Here is a 9,337-nt window from a genome sequence, read left to right as displayed (position 1 = left end):
CTAGGTTTTAACGAGGCACCCATCTTGGGCTGATCATACCCTTGTGAGATCTTTTACTTGCGTCCAGAAGACAAATAATTTTGACTTAATGCAACTTCTCCATTTTCTCGTTAGCCTATGGGTTTTTCTCCCACCTTGGTTGTTGCTATAGCGAGGTTTTGTGAGTTTTACCACCCATGCATTCTTCCGTTCGTTTTGAGACTCGCATTCGCTACTTGTGCCAACTAAACGAGACGACTTCATCAACTGCTTCTACATTTGCTTGAAGATCTAATGCGCCATCTACTTGAGTATTTGCACACTCAAGGGGGAGTGTTGTGACATATGTTCTTATCAATATGTGGTTGTGTATATCCTAAATAGAGATAAAGTAGGAATCCTTTGGGATCTAGAAGATCTTTCCTAATATACTTTGTATTACTTGGAGAACAAGTTTCTCTCCTCCTTATTACTATAAATAAAGGCACAAGGACTGGGGAATTAACACAATTCCTCAAGTCTATTCTTCAATCTTTCTCTCTTCGCTTTGCCGCACCTCTCTATTAAATATAGGCCACAACAAAAGTAAATATATATGATATATGTCAACTTGCGTGCATGCCGTTTTGTTTCTTATAGGAATACAAAACCTAGAAAAAAATGAAAAGTAAATTTATATTATTCATGTCAACTTGCATACTCTCTCATCTTCCTTTCACTTGCGTACTCCACACCCCCCCCCCCCCCGGGCTCTCTCTTTCTCTCTACATATTTCTTTCTTTGCCTCTTTGTTATCACAAACAAATTTGAGATGGGGTTTTTCCTTATCATCTTCACCTCCATACTTATGTTTCTCTTCCTAACTATGTCTTTGTTCATACTCAAAATCTTCACTGGAAAGTTTATCCGAGACCCGAACTACCTTATCTTCCACATGTTCTTATACTTCAACAGAGTCTACCACTACCAAATCAAAGTTGCCAAAACACACTCAACTTTCCAGCTTCTAGTCCCGGACCACAGCGAAGTGTACATGGCTGACATGCGCAAAATTGAGCATGTTCTGAAAACCAACTTTGCCAGTTACTCGAAAGGCGCCTTCACTCAAAGTATTCTGTCGGATATTTTTGGCCAAGGGATATTTGTTGTTGATGGAGAAAAATGGAAGCAGCAGAGGAAGCTTGCGAGCTTCGAGTTTTCAACAAGGGTGCTCAGAGATGCTAGCTGCTCTGTGTTTAGAAGAAATGCTGCCAAACTGGTTAGAATTGTTTTTGAAATTTCAAGTTCCAGAGGAGTTTTTGATATGCAGGTGAGTAATCTGAGACCTAAAAGATTTGTTGAACTTTTCTTTTATTGTTTGGTATTTCTTAATCAAACTGGATTATTGAAAATTTATTTAGAGGGCTTAGCTAATTAAGCTTGGAAAGTTGGGGAAGTCCTAATTAAAGTCCATTTGATCTGACTGATTTTTGGTATTGATACAAGAATAAAGCACGCTAGGAGGAAAAATATGATCTGTGAAATTCCAGCTCGTTTGGAGCCTAAGATTGCATTGGATTGGATAACTTATAAGACTGATGTATTGTAGACTTGTAGTAAGAAATGGGAGAGCTGGAAGAGTTTTCATGTCGTGGGATTTGAACGTATAAGTTAAATACAACGTTAATATCGTACCATTTTATGGGTAGGGATTGCACGGATGAGTTAATTTCTTTCATGAGTAATCTATTTTCTGACTACAACATACCTCAAATCCATTTAGTTATCCAATCCAATCCTTATAAGCGCACACCAAGGTCTCTTAATTCTCTGATGTAGGATTCACACTCAATAAACTTTTCAGATCAAATATAACATTTTGCATTTGATTCTATTTGTAGGATTTGCTTATGAGATGTACCTTGGATTCCATATTCAAAGTCGGGTTTTGAATAGAACTGCATTGCCTAGAAAGGTCAAGCAAAGAAGGGACTGCATTCATGAAGGCCTATGATGAATCTACAGCACTGACCTATTTTCGCTACATTGATCCATTCTGGAAACTAAAAAGAATCTTCAACCTTGGTTTTGAGGCCTTCCTTAAAAATTATGTCAAAGTTGTAGATGATTTTCTACACCAAGTTATCAACAGCAGGAGGAGATTGCAAGATGAGCAAAAAGATGTTGTAAGTAAATTTTACATTACTACATTCGCTTTACAGAATGTGTCTCTACCATGTAATTCTATTTGTTTTTAACACACCATCAGTTATTCGGGTGAGGAAACCTTACAGCAAGGGTAGTGTTTTGCACACATCATTTTTCCCCTCCTACGCCTCACAATTTTTTTCTGACCTTTGGATTGTAGAAATCAAAAGAGAATTAAAGGGAAAAATAAACAAGGTTGTCCAAAAGGAGAAACAAGGCGTGCGGAAATCACTTCCCTACTTTAATGGTAAATTTAAGATTTTAGTTTTCTATGAAGTTCTGAATTTTATGTTATTGTTTTGAAGATTGACAAGGAGGACATACTGTTAAGGTTTCTACTGGAGAGTGAAGAATCCAGAGGAAATGAATGACAAATCTCTTAGGGATATAATACTGAATTTTATGTTTACTGGCAAAGACACAAGTGCAACTACACTGTCATGGTTCTTCTACATGCTCAGCAATAACCCTCTAATATAAGAAAAAGTTGTACAAGAAGTGAGGGACGTCGTTGGTAATCAGGTAGGCGAAGCGAAAGTTGATGAATTTGTGGAAAACATAACTGAAGATACTCTAGAACGAATGCACTATCTTTACGCAGTGCTGACATAGACCTTAAGGCTCTACCTTGCAGTTCTAATAGTATGTATGTACTCGAATAACCTGATTTTAATTTTCCTCGTCATATTTTTTTTAATAAGATTCTTGTTATTTTCTTCACTTTATATGGTAGTTTGTGAGTTTCTAAACAGGACAGTTCCAAAACCTTGATTAAAGTCTGTTAAATATATCAAAACCAATACAAGAAAGTCATTATTCCACAAGGAAACTTAGAACACTGTTTGTCTTAAAGAGTTATTGCTGCTTACTTTGCAAAACACATACTGGCACATGCGCATAAATAGTTTGTGCACACGTGTGTAACTATATTTAGTCTGCATAGATGAACGAGTCTGTTGAGTTTTGGTTTCAATATTTGTTGTATATTTCATTATGAAGATTACAAGAGAGTGAAGGCAACTTTTATAGAGAGCCAAAAAGAAAGCTACAAGAGATTATAGGCTAACTACCCCAACACAATCCCTAAAATCTGCCCTAACAAGTGGAAAACCCAAAACCAAATTACAAGGAAAGAAGCTTTTACAAGCAACTAAGAAAGGTTGACAAAAGAAAGGTAAGGTGAACGACAAGTTATGGGAAGTCATGAAAGTAGGGTTAAGACCATCACTTTAGCCTATAACTTAGCTAAAGTGAGGATGATAACCCATACATACAACCCATCCCTTGAGATCTTATACAAACCGGTTTCAACACACCCCCTCAAGCTGGATCAAGGGGATTGATTGATCCAAGCTTGCACAACAAACGTTGAAACCGAGTAGAGTCTAGTGCTTTTGTGAATAAATCAGCAAGTTGATCGTGGCTGCGTGTGAACATGGTGTCTATCACCTTGGATTGAACTTGAGCATGAATATAATGGCAGTCAACTTCAATATGTTTGGTTCTTTCATGGAATACTGGATTAGAGGCAATGTGCATGGTAGCTTAGTTATCACAATACAAGGACATAAATGTCATGCTTGTGAATTCGAGCTCAGAAAGTAGACCTTTCAACCAAATGAGTTCACAGGCTATTGCTTCCATGGCCCTATACTCAGCTTCGACACCAGATTAAGCAATAACAATTTGTTTCTTGCTCTTCCAAGTGACAAGATTCCCTCCAACAAATGTGCAGAAACAAGTTGTGGATTTTCGATCAAGGGCATTTCCAGCCCAATCAGCATCTGTGTAGGCCAAAATATGATTTGATCCATTGTTCTTCATAATTATCCCCCTTCCTACTGAGCCCTTGAGATATCGAAGTATTCTCTTGACGATTTCCTAGTGAACTAGAGTAGGAAAGTGCATGAATTGACTGGCTAGGCTAACTGAATATGAGATATCAGGCCTAGCAATGGTGAGATAAATAAGTTTCCCAACCATTCGCTGATAAACAGTAGGGTCTGAGAGATGTTCACCTTTTTCATGCCACTGAAGTTTGCTAGCTAGGGGTGTCCGAGCTGGTTTAGATTCCATCATGTTAGTTTCATCTAGAAGATCAAGAACATACTTCTTTGATTCAAGAACAATCCCTTTGAAGAGGTAGCCACCTTAATTCCAAGGGTCTCAAGTCTTTAATGGCAAATTTTTGGTGAAGTGACTACTTAAGCGCCTTAATTTCACTCATATTCTCACCTGTAATAATTAGGTCGTCAACATATATAAGCACAACCAATTTTCCAGCAATACCATTTCAAACAAACAAAAAAGAGTCATCATGACTCCTTTTGAACCTTACAGCTTCAAGGACTGAACTAAGCTTCGAATACCAAGCTTGAGAGGACTATTTAAGACCATATATGGCTTTTTGAAGTCTGCAGACATTGTTGGATTCATTTTCTCTAGGATGATGAGGAGGCAACTTCATGTACACTTCTTCTTCAAGATCCTCATGAAGAAATGCATCATTCACATCCATTATGCATTATTGATTGCCATAGACAACAATACCCTCACTGTATTCTTTTTGGCAATAGGAGCAAAGGTCTCCTTGTAGTCAATGCCATAGGTTTGAGTAAAGCCTTGAGCTACTAACTGTGCCTTGTGTCTCTCAATGCTTCCATTGGATTTGAATTGGTCTTATATATCCATCTACTTCCCATGACCTTCTTGCCATTTGGAAGGTCTACCACATTCCATGTCTAGTTGTCATTCAGAGCTTAAAGCTCTTTAGTCATAGCATCTTGCCAGTCAGGCATGCATGTGGCTTCATGAAAATTCCTTGGTTCGAAAGTGTGGGACAATTTGTTAAGGAAAGAATGATGAGAAGATGAGAATCTGTGATAAGAAATGGCTGCAGAGATAGGATGCCTTGCAGTGTAAGTAACGTACTCTTGTAACTTCACTGGTGGATGTCTATCTCGTGTAGGATTTCTTCTTGGTGTATTTATAGCTTACTGATTTGGTTGAGCTTCTGATGGTCCAAAGGAGCTTGGCACTGCATCAATTACACTTTCAGTGAGTTGAGAATTATCAGTGATGATATGAGCATGGATGACTTCATGAATTTCTGTTGGAATAGGTAGTGGAAATATGTCCTCAAGATCTTCAACCTTTTGTGGAAATAAGGTGAATATTCATCAAATCACACATCTCTAGAGACTACTAGCTTCCCCGTGCTTTGTAACCCTTTTGAGAACTGGCATTTCCCATAAACACACAATTGACAGCTTGAGGGTGGAGTTTGTCACAATGGAGAGCTTGAATGTGCACATAACAAGTACAACCAAATGTCCTGAGGTTAGACAAGTCTATAGGCCTGTCCTTCCTAACTTCAAAAGGAGATTTAGTATTCAACACCCGAGTTGGCAGTTTATTAATGATGTAAGTGGCAGTGTGTAGGGCTTGAGACCAAAATTTCTAAGGAACATTCATTTGGATCATAAGTGATCGAGCCTTCTCCAACAAGTCTCGATTCTTTCTTTCTACCACACCATTATATTGTGGTGTACCAACACAACTAGTTTGATGCAAAATGACATGATTGCTCAAGTAATTACTCATGTTATTGGAAATGTACTCGGTGCCATTATCTAATCTTAACATATATAACTTAGATGAAAATTGAGTGGTGATTAGGTTGTGAAAGTCCTTAAAAGCATCAAACAAATCACTTTTAAGTTTTAAAAGATACAACCAGGTCACTCTAGAATAGTCATCAACAAATGTAACATAATATCTATACCCATCAAAGGAAACATAATACGAGAAAGACCCCAGATATCTGAGTGAACAAGCTCAAAAAGTTTACTAGTTCTAGAATTAAAGGAAACAAAAGGAAGTCTAGTGGCTTTTGACATTTGACAAGTTTCACACTCAAGTGTGTTTCTACAAAAAAAGGGAAACAACTTGGTTATCACAAGTTCTGAGGGATGGGCAAGGCGTTGATGCTAGAGTTGGTGTTCCTGGACTTGACTTAAGTTGACACTGAGTTTCTTGACAAAATTGGACTCTTTTGAGAGATAGTAGAGTCCGTTCAACAAGAACCCTTCACCAATCTTCTTCTAAGTAACTCGGTCCTGAAACACAACATTGGGAGGGGAAAATATGGCAAGGCAATCTAATGTTTTTGTAATTTTTCCTACTGACAAGAGCTGAAAAAGAAAAAAAGGTACATAAAGAGCAGTGGAATAAGTATGCTCACTTAGCAATCTAACCTTTCATTTCCCTAGAATAGGTTCCCACTTCCCATTTGCAATAGATACATGAATTGGATCAATAATTCTTTGAAATTCGTGGAGACTGGAGGGCTTATTAGTTATATGATTAGTGGCACCAGAGTTAATAATCCAAAAATCATGTGTAACATTTACATTAAGAGCAGTGGAAATGGCACTGATAAAACCTGGAATATTGCCTTTTGATGTGTTCTCCAAGTCAGCCAAGAATCCAGCAAATTTCCCTAGCATTGCAGTAGCATTTTCAAGAGTCATTTCATTAGGCTCATCGCTTCCTTGCTTCTTTTGAAGAAAAGCATCAAACTTGTTAATCAAGGACACATGATTTGTTGAGAAATTGGTCATCCCATCAGTTGAGGAACAAGCTGAGTGAAATGTTTTTGGAATGACTCTTCCCTTCCCATATTTGATCATCCTGCCTTCCCTATCAAACTTAGGCTTTAACTCCGGATGAAGAATCCAACATTTTTCTCTTAAATGTCCCTTCATGTTGCAATAAGAACATTTCCAATATGCTTTCTTCTCAAGCACCCTATCACCAGTTGCTTTGTGATTTGTTGTGAAAGCCCTAGCCTTAGAGTTGGATTTGGGCTCAATGTTCATCACTCTTCGTCAAGTTTCCTCTCTCTGGATTGCATGACACACACTAGTAAATGAGGGCAGCTCTTGAGTCATTAACAAATGACTATGTAGGTCTTCATACTTAGCTCCTAAACTTGCTAAGAGTTGAAACACCTTGTCTTCATTAGCCCTCTTCAGTAGCACAGCGGAATCAGTTGTGTGTTGACGATACATATCAAGTTCATTCCACATGGATTTCATACTTCCAATGTGTTGAACAAATGAGTGATCACCTTGCTTTAAACTAGCCACATTCTTCTTCAGTTGAAAGATGCGAACTGAGTTGTTTTGGCTGCCATTCATGTCTTTGACAAACTCCCATAGGAGAAGGGAAGAATCTTAGTAGCTGAAAAGCTAAGACAGTTTTGGCTCCATAGAGTTAAATATCTAGGACATGACCAGCTGATCAGTATCGTGCCATGCATCATAGGTTGGTGAAGTGAATTCTAGGGACTCAGAGCTTCCATCGATAAACCCTAGCTTCGATCTTCCTCCTAGAGCAAATGACACAGCTCTTGACTAAGGAAGGTAGTTGAACTCGTTCCGTAGCACCAAGCAGAGTTGTTGATTTGGATTGTTCTCACTCCCTTGGGTTAAGGTTGGGGAGGAGGATGAGTCACTGTCGACACTAGACGCATTTTCTTCTGCCATCTCTATCGATGATGAGCAAATGAAGAAGTAAAAAAAAAATGAACATAGTCAAGATCCTATGGTTCCTGCTTTGATACTATGTTGAGTTTTGGTTTCAATATTTGTTGTATATTTCATTATGAAGATTATAAGAGAGTGAAGGCAACTCTTATAGAGAGCCAAAAAGAAAGCTACAAGAGATTATAGGCTAACTATCCCAACACAATCCCTAAAATCTACCCTAACAAGTGAAAAAGCCAAAACCAAATTACAAGCAACTAAGAAAGGTGGACAAAAGAAAGGTAAGGTGAATGACAAGTTATGGGAAGTCATGAAAGTAGGGTTAAGACCATCACTTTAGCCTATGACTTAGCTAAAGTGAGGATGACAACCCATACATACAACCCATCCCTTGAGATCTTATACAAACTGGTTTCAATAGAGTCCTTGGCACATAAGGAGCCAAGTCTCTTAAGGAAATTTAAAACCCTGTCTATTACTAAGGGAGAAATAGGTAGTGAACTTCAACTCTTTAAGTTGGAAGGATTCTTCATATTACTGTAAATATTGACATCTTTATGTCTTGGTTTTCTGTAAGGATGGGAGATGTGTAGATGCAGATGACATTCTTCCAGATGGCTTTAGAGTGAGAAAAGGAGACAACGTAAACTACATCACCTATGCCATGGGAAGAATGCCTTATATCTGGGGAAAAGATGCTGAGATTTCCGACCTGAAAGATGGCTTGAAAATGGAATTTTCAAGCCCGAATCACCCTTCAAATTCGTCGCATTTCACGTTAGTAAAAATATTTTCAAATTCGTCTCATTCACGTTTGTAAAAATATTTTCTTTTTCCTTAATCACAAAAATACATGCTAATTATCCAAATGTTCACTAATAATAGTATCACTTTCGTTTGAGCTATTTGCAGGCAGGTCCACGAATCTGTCTAGGGAAGGACTTTGCTTACCGGCTAATGCAGATAGTAGCGATGGCTCTCCTTAGCTTCTTTCGCTTTAAATTGGCCGATGAAACAAAGCCGGTAACCTATAGGACCATGTTCACCCTTCACATAGATGGAAGTCTCCCTATGATTGCAGTTCCCAGAACAACCTGAGTAATTTCTTCTATGCATTGACAAATAATGTTCAAGGTTCATCAACCATCCAAGTGTGAATTTTATATAATATATATAAATATATGTATGTATGTATGTATGTTTGCCATTCTTCCTGATCGCAGAGGTAGATGACATTCTTCCTGATGGCTTTAGATGGAGAAAAGGAGATGGAGTATACTACATTGCCTATGCCATGGGAAGAATGCCTTATGTTTGGGGAGAAGATGCTGAGGATTTCCGACCTGAAAGATGGCTCAAAAATGGAATTTTCCAGCCTGAATCACCATTCAAATTTGTCGCATTTCACGTTAATTAGTATCATGTGAAAGAAAAAAAAAATGCTAATTGCGTAGTCTATCTAAACTGTCAGTAATGGTTTCAATTTACCGTGCTAATTCCAGGAAGGACCTCGAATCTGTCTAGGGAAAGACTTTGCATACCGGCAGATGAAGATAGTATCAACCGCTCTGTTTTTTCTTCTTCCGCTTCAAATTGGCTGACGAAACAAAAAATGTAACGTA

General features: G+C 38.1%; 1 pseudogene; it reads left to right on the top strand.

Annotated features, from left to right (window-relative positions):
- Positions 1–844: 844 nt before the first annotated feature.
- LOC114823172 (cytochrome P450 704C1-like) lies at positions 845–8,858 on the top strand (annotated as a pseudogene).
- Positions 8,859–9,337: the final 479 nt, after the last annotated feature.

The sequence above is a fragment of the Malus domestica genome, chromosome 02, assembly GCF_042453785.1.
Source record: "Malus domestica chromosome 02, GDT2T_hap1".
Lineage (NCBI taxonomy): Eukaryota > Viridiplantae > Streptophyta > Magnoliopsida > Rosales > Rosaceae > Malus > Malus domestica.
Note: the sequence above shows the minus strand (reverse complement) of the source record. Positions and strands in the feature narration are given on the sequence as shown.